We start from the raw sequence: 25,693 nt of genomic DNA on the forward strand, positions 1-25,693 counted from the left end.
CCAAAGAAGGAGGCATTCGTGTACAGCCGACACATTTACTCGGCAGAAGAACTTATAAAATGGACAGGTTTTTAAAATAAAATGAAGAAAGGAGTAACAGACGGATTAGCTTAGCAAAGCACGAGGGCACCCGTGCGGACAAAAGTAAACGGAGGGCATTATTTCCTTCTGAAATGACAGTTGAAGCCGTGGTATGTGCAGGCTGGTAGTAGATGCCAATGCGCATTCACCTGCACAATTAATGCTTTATTATCTCTAATACAGAAGGCGTAATTTTAATTTGAACTGAAAGGCGTGCCCCGTTTACTCATGCCCGCACCTGTACATGCCGAAGCGTTATTCAGCTGTCGTCCAGATAAGTTTTGCTGCATTTATATTTACTCTTACACGTCTTGTCGTGTTTAGCTAAGTAGTTAATGTGTGCTTTTGCCATTTTTTTTAGATGCAGACGGCATTACTAACGTCTTAAGTGCAACTGCATCAGAAATGAAGACGACTACATCCTAGGTGCGGCATGATATACTGGCAGCTAATCACGGGAAGAACGCGGCTAGCCCGATTATTTATTTATTTATTTATTTATTCAGGTTACCCCTAAAGGCCCTCCAAAGGAGGGTATTACATAGGGGGGGGGGGGGGGGATGCAATTAGCAACAATTACAATAAGAACCATTAAATATAACAACAAAAGAGGAAAGAAAAACAACACCAAATATTCTACACATTTCCGTCACAGCGAAGTAGCTCTTGGAATTTTTTTTATGTTAGTTCCTGCAGCGATGTGCGATGGCAAGTTATTATATTCAATGATAGTGCGAGGTATGAATGAATTGGCATAAGATGATAAATGACACTTTGCGCGTTTAACTTTGAAGGCATTATCAAGTCATGGAAAAATGACATCAGGTGACTGAAACAAATCACTGCGTAGTAGCGGATGGTGATAAAGCTTATGGAAAAGTGTTAACCGAGCGTGTTTACGACGACATGATAAGTCTTCCAGTTCAACACGTTGTTTTAATGCTGTGACGCTAGTGAAAGGTGAGTAGTCTGAAAAAATAAAACGCAAAGCACGGTTCTGCAAGGATTCGATGTTGGTGATAATAGGCTTGATCAGGGTCCCAAATAGCCGCAGCATATTCAATTTTAGGGCGTATTAGAGTGATATAGGCAAGTTTTTTTAACATGGATAGGAGCGTGTTTGAGAGTACGTTTAAGAAGACCAAGTGAACGGTTAGCAGCAGCTAGAGTGAGGTCAATATGGTGATGCCATGTTAGATCAAACTGAAGGTGCACGCCAAGGTATTTGTAAGTGTTTGTTAGTTAACAGCATTGTCATTGAGCATGTAAGTGGCTGAAATGCGAGCGGTACGACGGGTGAAAGATATCTGTTTAGTGATCGAAACGTTTAAAGTCATTAACCGGGATGAGCACCATGAGCTTACTGCGTTCAGGTCAAATTGTAGGAATTGGCGGTCACTGTCTTTAATAACGTTACGGTAAATTACGCAGTAATCTGGGCAGTGCTTTAACACAGTCGCCACCGAAGCTGACGTCTTTGCCCTCGCCTTGGTTCGAAAGCCACAGGAGAAGAGGTTTTCTTGGAGCGGTTGAAGGCTTCACAGCCACCGCGGCGAAACTGGTAATTCCGCATTAGAATATAGCAGTTTGAGGCGAAAGAGGTGGGAGCGAAATAATAAGAAACAAGGAGCATGATCGTTCACGGCGCACCGGCTGTAAAAGGCAACACGGCGAACATTCAACACGGGCCTCTACTGTGGAGAAGCAAAAAACTTCAGACAAGTGATATACCAACACTCCGCGAGGTACAGAATGTGCAATGGCGCAATGACAGCACAATAAACTAGCATACACTCTGAATATGCCTGTCTTCTTGGAGTTTACGCCTTTGGAGCGAAGCTTGTCTGCCGGGATTCAGAAATATCTGCGTGTACCTGGTCGTTTTAGAACTAGGTCCCCAATAACCCCTCTAGGCTTTATTGTTTGCAGGATCATTTGCATAGAATAGAGGGGGAGGGGGGGGGGGGGGGGGGCTTTCCTCACATTCATCAGGACCTCTTGTAAAGGGACAATATGTTTGTCCATGCGTATAAAACAATTTCGCACAAGTCGCCTGTCCGCTGTGCAGTTACCAGCACAGTTTCCTGAATATGATTACTGCTTCGAGACTTTCTAATAATCCCTTTCAGTAAATCGCAAAAAGCAAAAGGAGTTACGGAAGAGAAGCAAGTGGAGCGTAACGGAGCTAAAGAAGCAACAAAAAGATACGCAAGTCATTTCGTGCCGTACTCCACGCGCTGCCAGCCGTGCGAGCACATTACGCAAGTGCAAAGGGGCATGCAACTCGCTGCATAACAAACCCAATCAGCTGGAGACACGCGGTACTCCGAGTACCCGGTTACCCTCCACCCCACTTCTGGCCTCTACCCCCTGTCCTTGCACTTTTTCCTCTAGTGCTCTTTATGCTGCAACGCAATTACGAGGGCTTCGTAAGGAAATTCTGTCAGTATCAACAGCAGAAAGCTGGGAAGAAACAATACAAAACGCATATCTCGTCCTGCTTCGTACGAATAAATAAGCAGAGTTCGTATAAAGTACATGCGTATAAAAGTGCTCCGGGGACTTGGTCCTGCTCTCGTGGGAGCGAGACACGTAGTATTTCACTAGAGAGGATGCAAATGCATACTGCAGCGCCGAAGCGCAGGACACTAAATAACGCGGAGGCCTTTGACAGGCACGCAAAGTCGCTAAGCGACAGCGAGTAAAGAAAGGCCGCGCAGGAGGACGGTGTCGAAGGACACAGCCCACTCTTCACGCCCGGAGTGGCACGCAACACAAGTCCCTGGAGCTCTTGACAAACTTGTCATACGCTACCCTTCCTTTATACCAGTTACCTAGTCGCCGCGTCATCGTGAAAGTTTCACTGCCCACAACATACGGATTTCTTTCTTTCTTTCTTTCTTTCTTTCTTTCTTTCTTTCTTTCTTTCTTTCTTTCTTTCTTTCTTTCTTTCTTTCTTTCTTTCTTTCTTTCTTTCTTTCTTTCTTTCTTTCTTTCTTTCTTTCTTTCTTTCTTTCAACGATGGGTTCATCTTCTTTCTTTATTTTCTTTCTTTCTTTAGGCGCATAAGAAAAACAAAAAGTGAGACCAACACGCCTAGGAAGAGACAGTGCTCTCCTTCAAACATGCTGATGTTTATAACTACACAACCCTTTCCGTTGGACACATCGCCCGCTGTCAGTATAGCGCGGGTCTTTACTATGTCTCTCTTTTCCTCTCACGCGCAAGCGACAGTGCATTAAAGCCTTTTGAAGTGGCTTCACCGATGTCGCTTCAACAGAGGATCTGCAGCGCAACAGCGCAGTGCCTGCACGTGCGTCCTGCGCGAGGTCAGTACATGTCAAATAGCCCCACGTTAAATTTAGACGCCACAAATCAAATAAAATGATTAAATTGAGCCAGAACTTGTAAGTAGCATCCCTGGCTAGCAGCGGAGCAATAAATCACAGCACCATGGTCGGACCATAGTTGATTAGACTTTTGGTGCAAACCACGTACCGGTGGCAACGGCGGGTGACGTCCTGCGCCTCCCATCGAAGACATGAGCCTCACGCCGCACAAATTTTAGCCGTTTTGTCGTGTTCTCATTTTCTTCTTCGTCAGAGCAGATTTAGAACCCCATTTCTCCCGCACATGCCTCCTAATGCAGCATTGTAGCTTAGTTCTAATCGTTAAAGCGTTCTAATTAAAGTTAAATACGATTTACGGAAACAAAATTTCGGCTTTTATTGTAGGCTACACCGCAGTTCTATTGCCTGTAAGAGCCTTGTTCGAGCAGAATGCACTGAACAATAGTTATGTTGTATACGACCTTGTTTAGAAGATTTATAAGTGCGAAAAAAAAATCGGCGCTTATAAAATCGATGTTACTTAAGACTTATCCTGTTCCGATATGTCCTTCTTTTTACGATGGCAATCGGCCCATCCATGTATTCTTGCACACAAGTCATTTTCTTCTTGTTCTATAATCAGTCCAACATCTGGATATGACACGAAAAATATATCTATGCCGATCTTCTTGACTCTTAGCATAAGAACGCCAGTACATAAAGCAAGGGTTCGTTTGGTTTGATATTGTTTCACGTCTCAAAGTGACTCCTGCTATGACAAACGCGGCAGTGGAGGGCTCAAAAAATTTCAACCACCGGCGTTCTTTAACGTGCCCGGACATCGCACACCACACGGGCGTCTTGCTTTTTGTCTCCATCAAAAGCCAGCAGCCGTGGCCGAGATTCGATCCACATTGTCATGCACAGCAGTCGAGCGCTCTAAACACTGCGCCATGACCAGGGGGCTTATAAAGCAAGGAGAGTACCTCTAATGTAGATGACAAGAAGATTATTTTAGTAACGTAGTGGTGGTGGTGGTGGTGACTATGGTTTATTTTTTGGGGAGGGGGTACTGGTCACGTCTTATGTTAGCCATCTTTGTGGCATCACTCTTGGTGACCAGGGGAAAGGGGAAGTTGGGATTAGGGGAAGGTTGGGGAGGGGAAGGTTGCTGGCGCCGCCTATGTCGCCGCCATTTCCGCACGAAGCACTATGGGCCCATGCAGGCCTACAGAACAGAGCTAAGGCCAGACTCCTCCAGAAAAATCAGGAGGAGCCGGTGAGCAGAAAGTTGGTTCCGAGCTGGGAAGAGCAATTGCCCTTCCGTATCAGCAGGGAGACCAAGATTCCGATAGCCATTCAGAAGTTTCTGGCGATGGCCAGCGGAGGCTGGACACACGAGGAGCAAGTGTCCCAGTGTGCCAGTATTGCCGCAAGAGGGACAGGCTGGGCTGGGAGCTCGGCCACAGGCATACATGCGGGACGGAGTCCACGTGCAGCCTATTCGAAGTCGTAGGAGGAGGGATTTGTCCTTCCGTGAAAGTTTGTCAGAGAGCCGTTGGAGATGCTCACCAGCGGCAATACGACGGTCAGGATGGAAAGACCTTATCGACCTTCTCAAGAGGGGTCTTGAAAAGTCAAAAGGTGTGACAGCCTCAGTGACTGGGGCGCCGTTGTCGTGCGCCGCTTTGGCCAAGGCATCCGCCTCTTCATTGCCCTGGACTCCAGTATGTCCTGGAACCCAATGTAGGGCCAGTTGATACCCCGAGTCCTGAAGTGCTAGGAGACGGGCTCGGAGAATGTTCACCGAGAGGTTGGTGCCGTGGTAGATAGTCAGGAGCTGCAGAGCAGATCTGGAGTCGCACAGAACATTCACAGGTCCAGGAGGGACACTGGAAGCGATGAACTGTGCGGCTAGGTGTAGAAGTAACGTAGTTTTGAAAATGGCTGCTAGTGCTGTCGTCGGCAATTGCAGCTTCGAATGCACTGAGATATATTTTTTATAGAAGTGCAAAAACGAATGGATGAGCAACAACTATTGAAGCATGTTAAATAAAATATGCTCCTTTCTTTTGTATTCTTCTCATTGAACTTTTTCTCTAGCGTCCGTCTTTTTCACTCCCCTAAAAATATTAAAGTGCGTAGTTAAACTAACCCAGAACAGACATTACCATTCGAAACGAACGTTCACACGTTAATTTTGAGACGCATATTTTTAAGGATGGGATTTAGACTAAAACCAATTGTTATGCCTCCAAAAATTTCGGACTTTCCAGGAACTATAGAGGGTCTAGATATTTAGCTCCAAACTATCAGATGAAATTAATAAATATATTCAATCATTTAGGAGCCCCACTCCCGTTACTTCGCCTTCGACCACAATATAGCCCTCAAGCGATCTGTGTGTCAATATAGAAAAATTTCACTATTGACACGGTACTTTTATACATCAGAAACATTAAAAAATAAAAAGAACACTTTTTATTCATCTCCTTTTGCAAGAAATCTCTGTTGAAGGCATACAAAAAAAAAAGGCACAAAAGCAACAAAGGTAATTTGTCCTACCAAATGTCTTCGTTCGGCTAGTAGACGTCTAACTCTAGAGCGGTGTTCAATGCCAAAACGTTAATTCTGGTACGTTCTTGTTGTCAGTGTTTCTTTCGTCTTGTCCTCATAAAGACTGCTATTGTAACTGCAGTAACTCTTCCTAAGCAAATGAAGGTGAGACATAGGAAACTGGTGAATTGGCTTGTTTCGCGGGAGTTAATACCATGTCGTCTTACAGGAAAAATATAAAAGCAGGAAGAGTTTGAGCACCATTCAGAAACGGCATAGTTTAACGCAAATTCAATCAAAATTTCAAAGCATCCATTTTCCTAGACACCGTTTATTATTATTCATTCATGTTTCAAGAGCTGGGTCGTGTTTTTCATTTGAGGAATTTTCGTTCAAGAAAAAAAAAATCACTTCATTACTTTCATCAGCTTACGTTCCTTCAACCCCTCCTGTCGTGTGAAGAGGTGCTTTTCAAAACATTCCCCTATCTAGCTAGCGCAATATAGTGTACAGCTTGATGTACGGAGTGCCCAGCGTTAAACTCTTTCTGCATGAGAAAGTTTTTTCCGTTTTTCTTTTTCTTTTTGTTTGTTTCCGGGCTCACAATTTAATGTCACAATTTAGCACTCTACAAAAGAACTTAAATTAGCACGCAGATGACACTCCTTCGTTGCCAGAATCTTCCAGCTACATCAGGCATTTTTATTGCGTCCATCTTCCGCTCACGCAGCCCTCCCCCTTTCCCTTGAGTGCTCCCTCTTCGTCTCAACATCTCCCTTTGCCTCGATCTCTTTTCCCCATTTCTTCCTCATTGTTTCCTTACAGAGGGAGACACTGCAATCTCTCGCGCCATTTCTTTTGATCCGAATCTTCCGCTGGCATTGTCATCCCCTTTGTTCAATTCTGAGAGGAATCCCTTTGTTATTAGGTCCCGCAAGATACGCCTCCACGCGCGATTGCATTAAAGCAAGGCCTTATTCAGCTGCACTTCTCTTTTGAAAACGAACTGTCCTTCGCTCCGAAAAAAGGAGGAGAGGGGAATCTTTCTTGTCAAACTTTTATTCCCCTCGTTAACGAGGTTCTGCTCGCTCGCACGCGCTCCCAACAAAGAAGCGAATTTGAGTTTAATTGCATTTGAGGAACTCCGTATAGAAGAACACGCATAACAAAAGGACTCGGCAAAATGGAGACAAATTCCCAAAGCGATTAGTTACTGCAGCGTAGGATCTCACGGATACACGCACGAATGGCGATGGCAGTCATGAAATGTTACAAACAAGCGCGCATAAATACGGTTCTGTGCGGTCCCTGCAATTAAAGTCGTTCGATGAAAGAATATGTCATTAGTGATAAGAGGACTTGAATCCAGTCTCATGCACGTAAAGTTTCCACTCTACAGGAAACGTACTGCTGGATCATGTTCCCCACTAACCGGGCAGATAGTTAAAAACGGCCTCTTTCTTGCGGAATTCATGAAAAAACTTATTGCTGTTCGTTGAGTTTGCTTTTTCCGTCCACAAAATTAGCGACACAAAACGTTAGCCGCTGCCATTCAGTGAGCAAGGACTGTAGCAGTTCAACGCTTCATACTCTGTTCCGCGTGTAGAATGCAGCGTTAGACAGAAAGGCATGACTGCTTAAAAACAAAAATCTTTTTGAAAACATTCTCCTTTCACTCTGTTTCTCGCTTCACTGATATGCCGAACTTGGCAGCCCCGAAGCACAGCACCTTAGTTGCTTTTTTTTTTTCCTTCTCCTTTTGAACATCCAGTTCACGCCATTCATGCAAATGCTTTCGCAAACGTAAACATATATGCACGACTAGAAAATGCTGCCTTTTAAAACAGCCAGTAACGTCACACATCGACGGGTCTTCATGTCTTTCGCGCATTGCGTACACGAAGTACGGAAGAAACAAGAACGCGCATTTCTGATCCCGTTTCCTGGTCGCCGGAAATGTTCGAGCAGCAACACTCGTGGGCTCGCGACACAGGAGGCCTGCCGAGTGCGAATTGGGCGAGAACGCAAGTAACCAACACAAGCAAGTTTTTGGAACTCAGCATCACTACTGTAGCGAGAGCACGAAGGTAAAGGGTTGAGAAATGGAGGATCTGAAGACAAGGGGACCCACTATAAGGCGAAAACAGGCATCAGCTGCTATGCCTCGTCTTGGATTTGTTGCGTGAGAATGCATTGGGCGGCCTGAGCCGTATGGCACGGGCTTGCAGCGCCACGTACATTTTCTAAAACCTGGTGCCTCTGCGAAGAAAAGAAGAATGCAAAACAGGAATTCGCGTACGCGGTGAGGATGCCGCCTTAGAAGAAACGAGGGGGGAGAAATTGGAAAGCCGCCGGTCGTTTCATACCTCTGTGACTACGCACAACGGTGCGAAGCTTACGTAGGAAAATTCGTAGGAACCAAAGAGAATCCCATATGCGTTAGCCATTGTGCACGTGTTCTCGCATTTCTCGCACAGTTTAACTTATTATTTTCCGCATTTTGCATTTTTGTCTGTTGTGTGCTATGTAGGCAATGTATCCTTTTGTTTAGTTTTTTGTTACCCGATTAGTACCAAGGAACGTCTATTGTGGTTTTCTTGAGGCCCCGGAAGAAAAAAAAAAGCTACGTACGGTGTTTCATTACAGCGTACTGGGTGTTCAAGGCGGTCGATATCACGAAAAATAAAAATCAGGAACTGTTCTGACGGTTGCGTTGGAGAAGAAGAAAATATAAGCAAAGGAAAAGCAAATAGTCCCTCCAAGAAAACATTGCCATTGGCATATTACACAAGCCTCGAAAGAAAAGAAACCAGGAGCCCTTATACACGAATAAGATGACCATCCGCGCTCCGCAGAGTCCAATCTGCCTTCTCTATGCTAAGCTCTGGAAAAATCTCTTCAACGAGCTGAAGTCACCGCCAGGCAATACAATACTGAGGACATGGAACAAATGTCAAAACTGATTTGTTGCTTGGAAAGCGCAAGACACCGAAAACAACAACAACAAAGGAAAGAGTTGCCAAAAGTGGACACGGGTGAGCAAAGGGAACACGACTCTGCAAGGCGATGTAATCCTAACGCGTCAGTTCAATTTCAGACGAGAAAAACAGGCCTCCACGCACTCGGGCTGTCGTTCATCTCGACCTTTTTTTTTTTTTTTTTTCTTTTCTGAGCCCCGAGCTTATACTGACCGACCGTGCCGAAACAAAATCACCGGACAAGATGGGATTTCGAGTAACTGTGTCCACCCGTGCTCCTCATGTCTCCTTCCCTATTTTCTTCTTTCCTGATTTTTGTTTTTTTTTTCTGTGTGGGGGGAGGGAGTGCAGGAACAGGCACTGACGGAGGCGGGGAACCAGTGAGCATGTGTATCCGTCGGGCTCTCAAATCGCGGCAAGCGTATGATAAGTCGCCTGAATCTATATTGTATTTGGTCGCCACAACAAGCTTGAGCAATATGTATTCGGCTGCCTTTTTCATTATTATTTTATTTTTTGGCGTCTCTGTGCGTCTTTCGCCACAGACATTTTCTGGAAATTGGAACCGACCGCAGGCGAAATTGGTGCATCGTGTGAGGTCATTGAAATACAGTTTCTGTCCCCACCCTCACCGCCTCCTCTATGGCTGGTGGACTGACTGGACTGTGTCTTACGAGGCAATCGAGGTACGGAAACAGACGCTTGAGAAGTTTGTGAGGGTAAGCTGATACGATGGAAATTCTTAGAGTGTATAAAGAGATGATGTCATTAAGCCTCGCAGTTTGTTCTTTCATCAAGTTTGTTTTAATGGAATGTTATAAGTGCGCAGATAGCAGTTCAGATGAAAAACAAGTTTTTCCGCTGTCGCGCTTGTGAAATTTGAGCCAGAAAGCTGCGGAAATTTTTATTTTTTTTAGAATATGTAACCTAACAACATGAGCGGAGTATTGTATAATGTCAGAGAAACATGGTTTACATACAAAAAAAGTCTGTTTCACATGTGTGGCACATAAAAAAGGAGCACAACAGTGATCCCCCTGTATATCGGTTAGCATATCGAGGGCAGGTTTTCAGTGTGGGGTCACTCTGTTTCTCTCGAAGAAAAATGAAGTGTTGTTTAAGACGAGCTACTCGTTTCTCACTTCAGTGATGCAATGATGTTCCACAGTGTAATAAATAACATGCTATCAGTATCAGTATAACATGCTATCAGTATTAACGAATGTTCATGTACCTATTAAAAATTCTGGTCATTACAGTAAGGTGGAGTACTTTGTGGAATTCTTACTGCACATTGTCTCTCTGATGTAGTGCAAATACGTATAGCTCTTTTAATGCTGAAAGCGTTCGTGCTTCCGAGCGCTTGCATCAAGAAGTAAAGTGAAGACATCTCCAAATACAAGAAAATAACAAACAGCGCTACACATATAAAACTCATAAAAAAATTCACAATCGGTGTCCTCAGGAAATCAAGCAAGCAAAAAATGGGGGGCCTTTCCGCCCGTATACTTTTGAAACGGATGTTTACTACAAGGCTTCAGAGATTTCTCTAAAAGTTTCGCGTTTCTAGCGCGACAAGTTGAGGTCCACCGTCCTGAAACGGTCCGAAAAAGGCCTCATCGCAGTATGGTAAGCAAGTTCGACTTATCTCCTTTGAGCTAACGCAGCAAAGGAATTGCTTTGAGCGGCCATCGAATTGCTTGCCGCGCACGCCTGCTTCGAATTCTACAAGAGCCTTAAAGCAAAAAGGGGCATTCAGCGCTAAGCTCAGAGAGACGAAGCTCTACAGAGTACTCTGAAGAAAAATAGAAACTGAGCACCGTATTCGACTGCCTTCCTATCTTGCTCGGAGCAAGAATTTGTTTTTAACTCTTTCTTGCCATGTCCATAGTCTCTGATGACCAGCGTGTTGTGTGCGAAACCGCCTTTTCAAAGCCGCAAGGAACAGAAAGGAAAAATGAAAACGAAGGAATTGGAGGCTTCTGGGCAAATCTCCAAGGACACTAACGTCCACTTTTCCGCTGCCGAAGCGTTGGTGCTGTTTCCCGGCTGGTTCTGCCCCCACCCATTGAACGACACACTAGCAGAGAACACGCAGTTTCGTCGCATTGCGTTCTATACATGTATTTCGTTTCATATATTCGCCCCCCCGTGCTTTGATTTTGAAGAATTTGTTGAAATTGGCTACTCGGCCCCCGAACAAGCAGAAATGTTATCATGCACGCACGTGTCCCTACTTCCCATCCGATCGAGCCTTTTGAAACCTATTCGGAATCAGCCGCAGGTCAATTTCAGCTCGAGTATAGTGCTTAGTGCGTACGTATGAGGCGGAGACCTTTTATTATAACACACGCTTAAAACCCGAACCTGAGATGACGAAGCGTGAAAGGAGGGGGAGAAAAAGTAAAATTTTTAAAAAGACCACTGGCGGCACATGTCCTGGATTAGTTCCCAATATGCAGCAGCTGTGCGCGGCCCTGTAAAACGCCATGTCTTTTTGGGCCAGAAAAAAAAAAAAAAAAAAAGGAAAAAAAAAGACGAAATGATGCGGTCTAAGAAACTCCCGAATTATTGTCTCCTAATGGTGTGCAAGCTGTATGGGAGTGTTGGGACAAGGAACAAATAAACAAGCAAGCCAGGTTAAGTGGAGCCAAGTTGAACATAAATACTCAGAGCTGTATTTCCAAACTTGCGAAAACAAGCAGAAAAAAAAGACAACAGACGCAGACATTTCCGTCGGGTCGGATTCCCTCCATGACGCACTGTGGCACTCAGTCTGCATAAAGGAATCTCGTGCGATAACGGAGAGTACGGACCATACGGAAGCATATATCCTTAATATACAGAACGAGTCGGCGACTGACTCGTTGGAGTTGGGAAAGACGTGCTGGGACGGGTAATATATACTCACAAGGAAGGGCACCTTGGGAGCGCAGTACGCATCCCTGCCTGCCTTCCTTTTTCCATTTCCTCCTCTCTATTCATCTCTCTCTCTCCCAGCCCCTCCAAGCACCAGCAAAGAACAGAGAAAACATTTTGTCGTTGGAGATGTTACGTGTCACGTATGAGTGAAAAACGTCGAAGAGGTCGCGCCTTGGAGTATGAATATTTCATCAGGGAGCCTGCTGAAGACACTAACAAATAGGAACCTCGTTGGAGAGACTGCGCGCATTGCGTGATGGTGGAGCTTTCTCTTTACTTTCCTCCAACTATCTAATTTTTTAATAGATGCTTTTTCCGTCCAATTCCACTAAAAAAAAAAAGAAAGAAACGAAAAAAAAAAACGGACTTGCTTATGCAGTCATATAGCCATCGGGGCGCCAACATAGAAACGCCATAACGCATCGTTACGTTTGGGCATAACGGCGGTGTGTCAGTACGGCCTTCGTTTTTATTTATTTATTTTTTTTTTTTTTGCCGTGAATAAAGCGTCTTAAAATGTCATCGCCCCACACTAGCTGCATGCCTTAACTTCGAACTCCAAGAAAAAGGTGCTTTCGAAAGTCAACCACGCTGTCGCAGTACATTAGGGCACGCCCAAAGGAGTCACCAGGGAGTACACTTACTTTAGGAGTGTCCCAACACAAGGAAAGTTTCTTTTTCACAGAGCTTCCATAGAGTGACGCGTGTGAATAACGGCCATGCACTTCGTGACGTAAACGATGTTTGGTACCGGAAATAAGCGACGCGAATCAAATATTTTTTTTTATTCGATATGGTTCAGTATTTTAATTTCGTATAAAAATCTGCGTGAACCTTACGTGTGTCGCTTCTGAAATTGTAGGCCGAGCCATTCTAAGCACCAAAGAAGTGGGCGAAAACGGTATTGATTATTTCCTTAATCTCTTGTTTTCCTTTTTGTCTATCATTCTATCATTGAATAAAAGACAGTTTGCCGAATGAAAATTGTATGCATTGGAGACTATTTTCCAGCCCTTGGAGAAACGATAGTTTGTTGCAGGAAAGAAGTCGACTCAAGGTCGACGGTAGAATTCACACAATCTACAAACGAAGTATGGCGCGTTTCGATACGAGTGATTACAGACTTCACGAACAGCCTCCAGTGCGCTGTAAATGAGAGCAGACGTAGTTTCGCAAGAGACCTCATTTATTTTCGGGACGCAGCGATTTTTCCCGAACAATTTACGGCCTACTAAGGCAGCGATCGATCGCCGAAACCCTCGTTGCTATTGTCGGTAAGTACATTAGAAAGAAAGGAGAGGCCTTCAGTCGGTGGAATTAATGTTTTCTGAAACAACGGCAAGTAAGCGCGTTTTCGAACCAAATTATCCGTCTACAGCCTTCTTTAAAACAGGTTTTCTGTAGCCTCTTTTTGGAGGACATTTGTGAGCGAGCAGGACGCATTGTTTTAAGACCCTGTTTAAAGGGCGGTTCACAAAAAAAAAATGGGTGATTGGGTTAATTTTCAAAATCTCGTTCCTTGTACACAGGCTTGCTTTTGCTTACCGTGCGAGTGAGGGAGTCTTCTGCAGCGCCAAGACAGAGGCTGCAGTCCCGAGAAGGTCAGCCTCAAAGATATTACCCTCACCTTGCTTTCTAGCGATAAAACAGACAATATTCTACACAAGAGACATCCCAATTGTCCATATTGTAGTGTCCCAATGTGAGTGGGAAATGCTCTCCAATGACGTTGACGCCCGCTTCGTGTATATTTTCAAACAGGGACACACGCTTATTGAGTTACGCAATGGAGGGTGGTGGAGCGGAACCATTGTTTGTTCTATTCGCAGCTGACATCCTCGCTCGTGAAGCCGCCGCAGTGGCTCTGTGGTTAGGGCGCTTGCCTACTGAGGCGGAGGACCCAGGCCTGTTTCAGCTGTGGCAGCCGCGGTTCGATGGAGGAAAACGCTAGGCGCTTGTGAAGTGTGGGATGTCAGTACACAGTAAAAAATGTATAACAATAAAGTGGTAGAAATTACAGTGATGCCTAGACCACGGTATTTCTAACCATCTTAGTAGAGTAGTGATGTTAAACTCTATTAACCAAACTTTCGCTTTTTTCGCTGGCGTTAAAGAGTTGGTGTCCAAATATTGCACATTTCCTCTGCGCCATTTTGTCTGCTGTCCGCCCTAGCCATGCTGCGGAAAGATCTTACTCGATGTCTTTTAAACAAAAAATACGAGATTCCCTCGATCAATAAAAGTACCCGTGATTGCTAGCCTATGAAACTTTCTGTTATCGTCTTAAGGAAAACATGTTAACCGGATGTTCAGATGTATCCGATTTACAGCCCAGTGAGCCAGTGAGAGGACATTTCGGAAGAAGATTGGGGTTGTGTTATTAGCTTGTACAGTATACGTGAGTAAGAAAAGACTCATATCAGTTCCTTTACGCCCCTGCTCCTTTGCGCCAGTTGAACTCAGCAGACCTTGTACATGCTTTTCCCGTTCATAATCTGCCTACCGGACTGGTTCCACGACCGCTATTCCTCGAGCTTACTAGGGCAGACGCGCTCCAAATTTTGAAATCTAAATCTCGACAAAGCCTGTGTGCCGAAGTATCTTAACCCTAATTTCACATGTGATGAAAAGCGACTATGTTTCGCATGATACAAGAGTGGGATAGGTCAGGAGAAATTCATTTGCACATGACGGCGCAATTGTATACATTTTACTTTATTAGGTAATTGCCTTGAGCTAGCTATATTGAGTTGTTACCTGCATTGCTACCGCGGCGCGATGGCCTGCGCCAATTTTTCTCCACAAAGATCATTTTCTATGCTCCAAATGAAGCTCTCTAATATGCACGGTTCCTACTACTAAACACGGGTGGTATTAATTATAAACTAAAAGGCATCCAGGACGACGCAGCATTGGCAAGAATCGAAAACACGACCTTTGTTGAAAACTGTGGGTGTGTGCGTGTCTGAAAGCATTCGGGGAAACGCTGAAACCTAAAAAGCACATGTCCCTTCTGCCAGCTTAATGCGATAGAGCGAAACTATTCTTTTCACGTTCGACCCACACAAGGCGCGTCTCCGATGTCTTGGACAGCATGAAGCTCCGGTGCAGAGCCAAAAGCACGTCGAAAGACTGTGCTTGTCACCCACAAACTACCAAGTCTAATTTTTCCTAGTTTCCGTCCGTCTTCATTTCTTTAGTGGCGGATATGCAAAGCACGTGTTTGTATGCAGTCTGCCTCAACACACACGAGGAGATATGAATGCAAATAGAGAGTGGCGGTGTCTTTGACGTTTTGTCAGAACGAAAACTGAAGCAGGGAAACGAAACAAAAAAGAAGCAGACAAAACGTAAAGTTTAAATATAAAGATTACATGTAAACCATTACCATTTTTCTTCCTCTCGTTTTTTATCGTTTGTTTTCACTTCAGAGCACGAACGCTCTTGAAATGTCGCTTGGCAGTTTTCTTTTTTTTCCTCTTACCAAGGTGTCCGTATTCGAAAAACGGAGTGCCTTGTCTGCTGTCCTTTTTATGAAAAGCTGAAGTCCGCTCTGTGCAGTTTATGTGCTTTCTTTGTTTCCTTGAAAATGCGATTTGTGAGAGAGAAAAGAAAACTGCTTAAAGAGTCCCTTATTGTTGCTACGGGATAAAGCCATCCTGTTCTGTCGCAATCAGGGAAGAAGGAATCTACAATATCATCTTCTTGACGACCTTTCCTCGAAACATAGCCCAGCCTGGGACGGGCCTCGTCAACAATAATTCATTTTGCTTTGTGATAACCCGTTACATGTGATAAACCCGCCATGGTGGCTGATTGGTTCATGCATTCTAATTTTGAGCCGGAGAATGCAGGTGCGATCCCAGTCGCGGCGGTCGCATTTTAACGAAGGCGAAACTAAGGGTGCCCGTGTACTGTGCCATGTCAAGCCATTTTAAATATCCCCATGTCGTCGAAATTACGCGTGAGCCTGCACTACGTTACCCTCGTAACCCATATGGTTTTGAGACATTGCATAACATGTACCACAGACACCATCAAATGTTAGGTGATGCGTCGCTCATGATGTAAGACCGAATAATTATACACTTTACTGTGCGCAAGCTTACCCCATCCTCAAGGATAATATCAATAGAATCATTGTTGAGCGAAGAAACGCGTTTTTTTTTAATGTCTTTTGTTAGCTGCTGAAATCAAAACATTGGCAGTATCTAGTAATAAGCGGTGTAATTTACCAACAAAAGCAACAGCTACATTATTAATAAATAGGTTGCAACTCCCCTCTACCCTCTCCTATTCAATTACTAATCGCGGTAGAGTAGAAATTCTTTGAACCACTTCACACAGGAGCCCCTGAATTTTCGCGCGAAACTCTCATATCAGGTTGTCTTCATTACAGCAGCGCGAATTGCATTATTTGCCCTGGACTTTACTCATAACGTAATTACGTGGGTAGCTAGGCAGTTCAGGCTCAGTATGCCGTAGGGAGCTGAAAAATACAGACTAATTAAAGTGAACCTAATGATGCCGAATTCTACAGGTCTCATGAGAAGCCCGCAGCAAGAAATTTCTACAGCACTAAGTTCTGCGGCCACTCGAAGATTAGATGAAACGCGAAACGAAACAAGTGCGGGCTTTTTAGGGCCTGACCTTTGCGTGGTAAGAAAATTAGCCTTTGACTTTTTATTCTCCACCAAATTACATTGATTAAGAGCATTACTTTCACCGTCGTGTTCGTACATAGGCTCATGCATGCTAAGAAAAGTACGTGAAGCTTTTCCTTATATGCGCTTTAGAAGATGTTTCTTTGCTAGTCCGTGTGCATATATGTAATTCCCCGTTCATTTATTTGTTGCCATTTTGGCTTCTACTGACCTCTCCTTCTATTCTTGTTTTTCAGGAAAAACAGTTAAGCGTGTTTGGGAATAGGAGCGAGCGCAAATTTGAATAATTTGTTCGCTAATTGAACGCGATAATTATGTTAGCTGCCAGCAAAAAGAAACAAATCTAACATGCTATTTTGTTTTATTATATCTGACTATTATTTCCGGTTCGTGGTTTTTATTTTTCAGGGAGTAATTATTGGCAGCAAGGAAGATTCAGTGCTCGAGGAACGAGCAGCAGTGGAGTGAAGGCTAAGGAAAGGAATTTCTCATCCGCATGCATTTCATCTAGCGGGAAATGAGCGGCAAGAGAGTGAAAAACTGAAGGAGTGAATTTGCTTCATAAGGAAAAGGCGCGAAGTATTGAAGGAGCAGAGCAAGTCTAACAGCTCGTCAAGCTTATAGCTAGAATTGCCCAGCATTACAAAGAGTGGCGCAGTGAAATAATTAGGCCCCGTCTAAGCAAACAGAAGCCCTTTCCCAGGTCAGTAGAAACTTATTCTTGGTTAAATAGAACACATAATAGTTAGCGTATTCTTCATATTCATTCGCAAGTGTTATAGTAATCAGAAAAAAAGTTTGCCGACTAATACAATGCCAGTAACGCTAAATTAGAGCGCCGCTTTTCGAGTACATTTAGTTTTTCGGAACGTTGAGTAAAGAATTTACGAGTGACATAGTTTAATACATGAGCAGTTACAGTCTACCATATAATTTTTCATACAGTCATCCTTCAACTGAGTGCTCAATTCTTTTCGAATTCTTGATTGTTATAACGGAGGCGCCGGCATTCCAGGTGCCGGCGCTGCCACTGTGTTTCGTCGACCTCTCATAGTTGGCGTCGCATAGTCAACGTGGACACGTCACTTTTCTGCCCAAAAATAACTCGACACGGACTATTTGAGTATTCTAAAGGTTCTCCTTTATGAGCATGATCTGACCGGTATGGCGCGTTTGCATTCGCTTTTCATATTATGTGCAAAACCACTTGACACACATACAAAGCGCCGCTTCAACCAAACCATACGAACGTACTTGCGTGGCCTAAGGGCCATATGTCTGACCGCCACCGGCGAGAAATAAACAAAGCCGGTGCATGAACTTCTTTCCCAGCAGCAAACATCACGACTGCAGGATGGGCAATAAAGCGTAAGCAAATGAAACTGCGCTCACGGGTATGAGTAAAGTGACGAGGGGGCACAAATTCCCACAAGTCAGAGGTATGCATGTGATTTTCCGGCCACATGGCCACGGCCATACTCTCCTCCTCCATTTCTTACCTTACACTTCCCTCTTCTCTAACTGCCCTCCCCCCTCTCCAGACACATCTCATTCTCCATTTTTCATCTTCGTTTTTCTGTGCAAAAAGGGGGGGGGGGGGGGGGGTACATTCCCGCACTCTCGCCATAACCTTCTACTCTTAACTTTTCCAGCTTTTGCGGAAACATGACTTTAATTCGGCACTGAAAGTCGCTTGAAAGAGATTTATATTTCGCCCTCTGTCAGCTGCACCCGTCAGCAAAACCAGCCTCCTTTTACATCACCTATGACGTGTTTTTACGGTTTGTCAGTGAATGGCGCCAGAATGATTTAAATATTTTTGGACGAAGCAGTGACCATGGCTCACTAAATCTGTTGGTGATGCATATGTTCCTGCGCCGTAAAGCACTTGGGCGTAGAAACTAAATTTAATGCTAATGTGTACTAAAAGATGTCTAATCGCTGATTGGCAGGTGAAATTCTACCGTTTTCAATATATCGCTTTTGCCGACGCACAATCGTCATCTAGGTCGTTACTAATGGTTTCCAGCATCGAACACTGATCCAAAAAGAGAGAGAGAGAGAGAAAATAGAATAGAAAGGCAGGGAGGTTAACCATGCGATGCCCAGTAGGCTACCTTGCACGTGGGGAAGGGAACAAAGGGAGGAAAAGGAAGGAAAGAGCGCCAAGGAAAGGAGTCTATAACATGTCTAGAGATATATAGTGAAAGGGGGTCTTGAGCTCAATCGCAAGTCCTTTAAAAACTTGAGTGCCTTCACTGATTGCTTTTGTGATGAAGGAGTCATCCAAAAATTCTCAGTAAACTTTGCCTACAGCGTTTCTGGAAAAACCGCTATGGGATTGACCACTCTAGACAGGAATCTTTACATTGCGCAGAAAAAAAAAAAAAAAAAAAGACTTTTAGAGGGTAATGTTCTGCCTCTTTAAGAGCAGTAGCAGCAAGAATATCGGAGGATGGGGCTGGTACTAATAGGGGAATGCTTCCGAATGACCCTGAATTATTACAGCATTTGATTTGAGCACGCATATGCATACTAGGAAACACGTCATCGCATCGAATCTCATGAGCCGTCTCATCAACAAGTCGTGATAATCAGCACTAATACGCCCACTAGCTTCAAGCTATAGTTCTAATTAGCGAGCGATTAAGATTCGTGACGACCGACTACGCCATCCGTTAAAGTACTCTCACAAGAGGTTCGATTACGACATGGTAGGCTATAGGTTTCCCTATTGAGAGACGAGAGAAGAAGAAAGCACGACTCCCCCCCCCCCCCCCCACACACACACACACTTTCATTAAAAGCCATGACGACATTTCGGGTTTGCCATAGTTGATTTAGCTAGCCCAGCATTACCAGTGCACTATTGTACATCTTATCCTACGTGCACCGTGCACGCATTGAAGGCGAAGGCCACAGACTTACGTCATGGCGTCGGATATTCTTTTTTTACGCATATGCCATGCATAAGTTTTCCTTGCGCTCAATTATGCATTTCTAATTAAAACACAAGAACATTCCGCAGGGAGTTCGCAAGCCACCGTCGCAGTAGTTTTGAATAGCATTATCCGCGTTCCCTCAGTATTCAGACAGAAGAACGACCCTAGGGAGCCACTTCCGGTTCCGAATGCAGCGGACGGCGCATTCAGGTCACAGCGTATACATGCGACGACCGGGAGTGCAATATCGCGCGTCCTCCTACCTCGCGTCCCACCCGTACAGCGCGGCGCCAAGTATACCGCGGAAGAGTACGGTGCGCGCATGTGTGGGTCGGCATTAAGTAAGGGATTGTAGCGCCGCACCTGCCATAATTTCTGAAGACAGGCCCGAACTCGGCAGCGCGCGCTCGTACATAAATACTTAACGACTACCGCAGAAGGGAAAAATCATTCGTGCGTTCCTCTCTGTTTTATTCATAGCCGCAATCCCGCCTACGGGCGTGCGAGCGAGCCTAATTAGCTACGAGGTACGGGATCCCCACTTTTCCCCGCCTTTAGAGGAGAAAGATGGGGTAGCTATTTGCACTGCGAGAGTCGCACGTTATAGGAAACAAGGTAGAGTTGAAAGAAACAGTTGCATGAGTTTTTCGAGTTCGGGAGAGGGGGTCTCGGACTTTGAGCAAAAAAAAAAAAATGTATCGATCATGTGGCAGATGAACGGGCTAGGAAGGTAATGAGGGAATGGACTGGATTCGCAAGGAAGAAAGGGGAAACAACGAATTCGATTCGCAATGCTGGGGAATGGGCGACGGTAATCCGCTTTCGCTCCACTCTGCAGACGTTAATCTTCGAAAATAAGGAACAACCTTCAAGCTCCCAAGAGGGACGCCCGGGAAAGGAATTAAAGTTTTAATGAAAACAAAAGGAAGATGAAAAGAATGATGAGGTGAAATAATTAGATACAGAAGATGGAAACAAATAGACAAAGGCGGTCGTAATTGAGAGCAAGAACTTGAGACGCGGGGGAAGAGCTAATTGTGAAAGCGCAATTTTTTTCGAGGCGGCAGCTGCTGGCTGCCCGCACTGATTTATCGGCGGAATTTCCCAACACGGGGAGGCGTTCTTGCTCTTCTATTTTCTTTAGAAAATGAGGATAAAAAGTAAGTGAAGCGAAAAAAAAAAAAAGAGGAATAAAAACCTGCTGATGTTTTCTGCTCTTGCGCTACTTCTATGTGACCGTACCTCCAGGCGTATCCGCAACTCTGTCCTACAGCAATCCGAGTGTTGAACTGTTACTTTCTTAGCGGCATTGCTGCAATCTGCTCGAAATAGACAGACAGAGAAAAGCAATCTATAGGATTATCAGCACTAACCAAATCTCTTTAAAAGCTTATCAGGGAAGTGCTGCGTGCAAGAGAAACAGCGTTACATGGTTTGCTAATTCCATCTGGGGACAGCTACAATTTCAAAAGCAAAAGTAATTAGTTTAGTAAGAGGAGTACGAGGACTGCTGAGGAGATCTGCAATGTGTTTCTATTTATTTATTTATTTTGGAGCACGTTGATCTTCCCTTGTTCCCATTGGAATCACAGGTGGCGCCACAGCGTCGTTTTTGGGCGCATTCTTCTTTATCGGAGCATCGACCTGATTGGCTAGTTCTTTCATGACTATCAAGCAATGCGCTACAACGATACAAGGGAGACGCAGTGGGAACTGCACAGCGCGAGAACTCGGACAACTAGACAACCTGACATTATCGACTGCGGCGCTGCTTGCAAGATGATTTGATGACTCGCTCAATGCTAAAGCCATCAGATCTACAACAGACAGCAGGTTTGTTTCCAAAGCTACTATTTTCCACATTCGCGAGGTAACTTAAGCGCTACCATGAACTTAGCGCTGCAAGGGCATGTATTCAGATAACGCCAAGTTCGTTTCCTAATTATTATTTTTTTTATTTGCTTCTGAAGATAACAAGGCATCTAAAAAAAGAAGATGGAAATCTAGAATTCCAATATATAATAAAAAGAGGATTTGGATAAATGCCAGCGATGAAAAGAATGACCGAGCCGCCGAGGAGTGATTGGGAAGCAACGATGCATGTTATTACTATTATTTTTTTTTTTTTTTGGAGTAACTGATGACCCTGCCGCAGACTATGCGGGGTATGCGTTCTTCCTTGATAATTCACAAAAAAAAAATGTCGGACATACATAGCATTTATATCAATGTGAGCAGTGCATAATAACCGGATAATATCAGCTGGCTATAATAACTGCATAGGTTTGAGTGAAGCTTCCGCCTATTCTTAGGACCTCAAGGTGTGTTTCAACCACCTGGTGAGATAATCAACCTCCGGCTTCGTCAATTCAGAGACAGCTTTGCTAGTTAATACACTATCGCGCATAAAAAAGAATTGCTTACCGTTCGTGCTAGTTTTCTTGCTTCCAAGCCAGCCTTGGGCAACTTTCAGTAGACTACTATGCAGCACCTGTAATGAAGCGAAAAAGCCACGTGTTCCGATTATACTTGAGATTGTTTTTGTCCATTAACGGAAAAGTAACTACACAAAACGGGGTTGTGCAAATATACATAGACTACGTAGTTTTATCTTAAAAAGGTGCCTGTTTGTATCATAGATACAAAACAAGTGACGTGTGTGGACTTTAGTGGTATTCAACAAAACTGAGGCGGCATTCATTTCTTGTCGCTTCATTATCTTGAATATCATCTCGAGCGAACTTCGGGAAAAGCCAATTTTAGTCCGATCAATCTTTCTCCTAAGTGGCGCTTTTCGCAGACATAAAAAAAAAAAAGGAGGAATAGGAGAAAGAAATTAGTCAGCCTATCTCAAAAGCCATTTCCTCAATTACGCTTTCTCGTAGGGTTGTTTTTGAGGCGGGCGGTCAAAATTCACTTCTTTAGTGCGATAATAAAATTATGCGCACTACTGCCTTCTTCGCCTCAGACAACAGTTTCCGGTTCCTGGATGCGCATCATGAAAATTTTCCAACGCTTTACTTTCATTTTGTTTTTGCCAACAGAATTGCTACGATAAGGAAGAAGAAAATAACCATGATGGGAGGGGGGGGAGACACGGGAGTTGCAAGCCTACTAGCGCCAGAATCGATTCTCACGAGAACACGTATACAGAAAGAAGAAATGCATACGGGAGCTAGCCAGGCAAAGTAAACACGGGAAGTGTTTGCGCGCCTCTCCGGCAAAGCAAGACGGCGCAAGAACGAGGAACTGCCATCCTTTTTCCCCTCCTCCTCCGGAAATAATATTTGCTCACTCATAAGAGGAAACGAGCGGAACAACCGATGTATTGCTGGAAAGAAATTTTCGTTTCGTGACTATCTGCATGGTCTTCCTCCGTGTTTCCTTAATCTTATCGAAAACAAAAAAGAAAGGGCAGAGAAAATTGCGGGACTCAAGACTATTTCAAGTTGTTTTACTTTTATTTTATTTTACTTCTATTAATGACGAGGTAATATATATTAGAATCCATATATAGTAGAAAATTTGCACTGAATAAACCACGATTTATGTTTGCGCAAACATAAACCGAGATAAAAAAAAAAGTGACATTAGTAGCAAATGTACCCGCGAGTTATCATTCGCCGCTGAAAGCCTGACAAAAAAGCTTTCATTAAGCTTCTTAATAGACGCTGACGCCCAAGAGCTGTTCGAAAGCACGCCGAATAGAGAAACAGCCCCATAGCCACGCTCTCAGTGCGCGCACGCGGAAATATCTGTTTATTTCATAAACTTCATCACCGTCAAGCTTTCGAAGCAGATTTAATTATATGGCGTCTTCAACGTGCTCAAGTAGCTGGTAGTAGCATGCATCAACTTCTACAGTCAAAATTTCTCCTACAATACACGATTAAACAAAACTTGAACTTCTTGTACTACAATCATTCTTGGATGAAAAACGCTGCGCACAAGTACACGAAATACTTTCCAAATTGAAGCACCTTTAAGATAGGATGTTCTCAAATATGAGATCTTAATTTCACTTCTTACGATGTTGCTGTTTCCATCGTAGCCTTCCTAAAATATAACCCGCGCGATGTATATCAAGTTACTGCCAAAAGGTATCCTTCCAAACAGAAATAGTAACCCGTGATTGGCACCAAAAAGTATTGACCCGTTGCATAAAAACAGTATTTAACTTGAAGTGAGATACTTTGCAACCGCGCGCACTGGTATAGCATATCTATCAGATTACGAGGTCAATGAACGACGGACGCGCACGCAAAGCGCGATACGCTTGCTGAGAGGACGCGCTCTCTGAGCCGAAGCATAAAGACAGGTAACAAGAAAGAAAAAAAGGAATCACACGAAAGGGAATGTATAAAAGAGAAATATTAGTCGACCCTAGAGGCAACCAAACATTGCCTCGTAGGAGCATCAGAACAAGTAAACGAATGATAGAATTCCTTTATGTCATCAAACAGTGCCCGTTATCGTGCTTCCGCGTTCTCACCTTTTATTGGAGAGGATAGCGCTCGCTCGCGCGCGGATGCGTTTTCACGCGCAGTTTCCCGGAAATTCCAGTTGCGAAGGCGTCGCGTAGCATAGACGCCGTACAAACGGGGAAGGGCCGGGTTTTCTCCGGCCATGTTTATCACGAAGAAGTGTCGAAGTCGCGACGCATCCTTGAGTTGTCCCAAGCGTATACCTAAGCGAACGAAACGAACCTCCAAGGATGAGGGTGACACCTCGAGTCGACTGAAGTTTCTGCTTGGGAAAAGCAATTTCTGAGCTCGTGCATCTCAGCTGAATATTCTGTTATTTATTCCTAGTCCTATAGCGCTCAGCGATGAATACTCGACACAACGCGGTAGTGCCAGACTCCCGTGGACGCGTTGAAAAATGGCCTGGGGCATCTGTAAGAGAACCTACAGGCGGCTAAACCTATGGTATATTTATGTTCTTAAAGTAGGTAAACACGAATGACGCAAGCGCTAGAATAGACGTTTTCCCGACGTTAATAAAGAGATATGTAGAGTGAGACAAGCAGGTACCGATTCTGAAAACGAGATCAGTTGCTTTGACACATATATTTTGATTTTGTTCTTCAATGCTTAAAGCTATGTTTTTATTTCTGTATGTCTGTGGTATTTTAGGTGCTTCAAAACTGCACCAGCGTGATATTTAACGCAAACATACGGCGTCTCGCATAGCCTGAGTCGCTTTGGGCCGTTAAACCCCACAAACCAAACCAAACCGAAGTGAACTTAAGCTTGTATTCTTTAGTTGGGGTGGGGCTATGTTCAACCTCGCTCTTAACGCAGTATTATAATAACTCATCGTCGTCGTTCTGTGAGTTTAATTTTGACCATGCAGTTCCTAGCATTTCTCTGCTTAGGTCAAATCCCTGTAAATGAGCATATAGGAAAAAAAAAAAAGAAATTATTTTTTCTTCCTTTTTCTCTCTTTCTTCCCCTCCCCACGTGTAGGCTAGCTTACCGGGCATCGCCTAGTTAACTATCCTCGCTTTCTATTCTATTCTATTCTGTTCTATTCTATTCTATTTTATTCTCTCTCTATCTCTCTCACTTTACGGTCAATGACCTCGACCTCCCGCATCTTGTGCGCAGTCAAAATGCTTGTATAGAAATACGCTCTAGAAAAACGACGGATGGCCTCAGCGCTATGAGCGAACGCATTACATAGAGCGCAGTTCGCGTGCAACTCCTTTCGCCCAGGAAAACGGGAAAAAACATCGCCAGCTACAAGGGTGATAAAATAAGATATTCAAAACACGGAACATTTACGGCCAGCGTGCTCGGAATGCCGTGTGATTCTAGACGAAGTCTTTCTGACCCAGCAAGTACGTTTCTCTTTCCTTTGCTCGTCCGGTAGGTGAAAATGGCAGCGGGCGGTTTGAAGTATTATGTGCAAATAAAAGAAAGAAAAGAAATGAGCAGCGACCCATTGGAACGCACCTCTCCAACGGGAATGTCTGGGTAGAGACAATTCGCGAGGTCCATGGTACGAGACATCTGGGAAATCTGCGGGATGCTCAGCGCGCAGTTTTCGGCATGTGTACGAGCTACTGCGCGTTCGAAAATACCTCGTGTTCACATTGCTCATCGTATGAACGCACATAGCTGTTCTGCTCTCGGTCGGAGGTGAGATGGAACGCGTAGGGACGAACGTAACGCAAACTTTTTTGTATTCTTACTTTAGTCCACAGTATACCGGCATGC

General features: G+C 44.3%; 1 protein-coding gene across 18 annotated transcripts in view; it reads right to left on the reverse strand.

Annotated features, from left to right (window-relative positions):
* The window catches only part of LOC146198696 (alpha-1-macroglobulin-like), a 125,880-nt gene that overhangs the window by 48,599 nt on the left and 51,588 nt on the right, over nucleotides 1-25,693 (reverse strand). For 17 of the 18 annotated variants that reach the window (XM_084594192.1, XM_084594187.1, XM_084594193.1 and 14 more), the window contains exon 2: nucleotides 21,897-21,963. The exons of the other annotated variant lie outside the window; for it this stretch is intronic. The gene's annotated coding sequence lies outside the window, so the exon portion shown is untranslated. The remainder of the gene's footprint in view (nucleotides 1-21,896; nucleotides 21,964-25,693) is intronic. 18 annotated transcript variants of the gene reach the window in all.

The sequence above is a fragment of the Amblyomma maculatum genome, chromosome 2, assembly GCF_055883805.1.
Source record: "Amblyomma maculatum isolate TAMU_Amacu chromosome 2, ASM5588380v1, whole genome shotgun sequence".
Lineage (NCBI taxonomy): Eukaryota > Metazoa > Arthropoda > Arachnida > Ixodida > Ixodidae > Amblyomma > Amblyomma maculatum.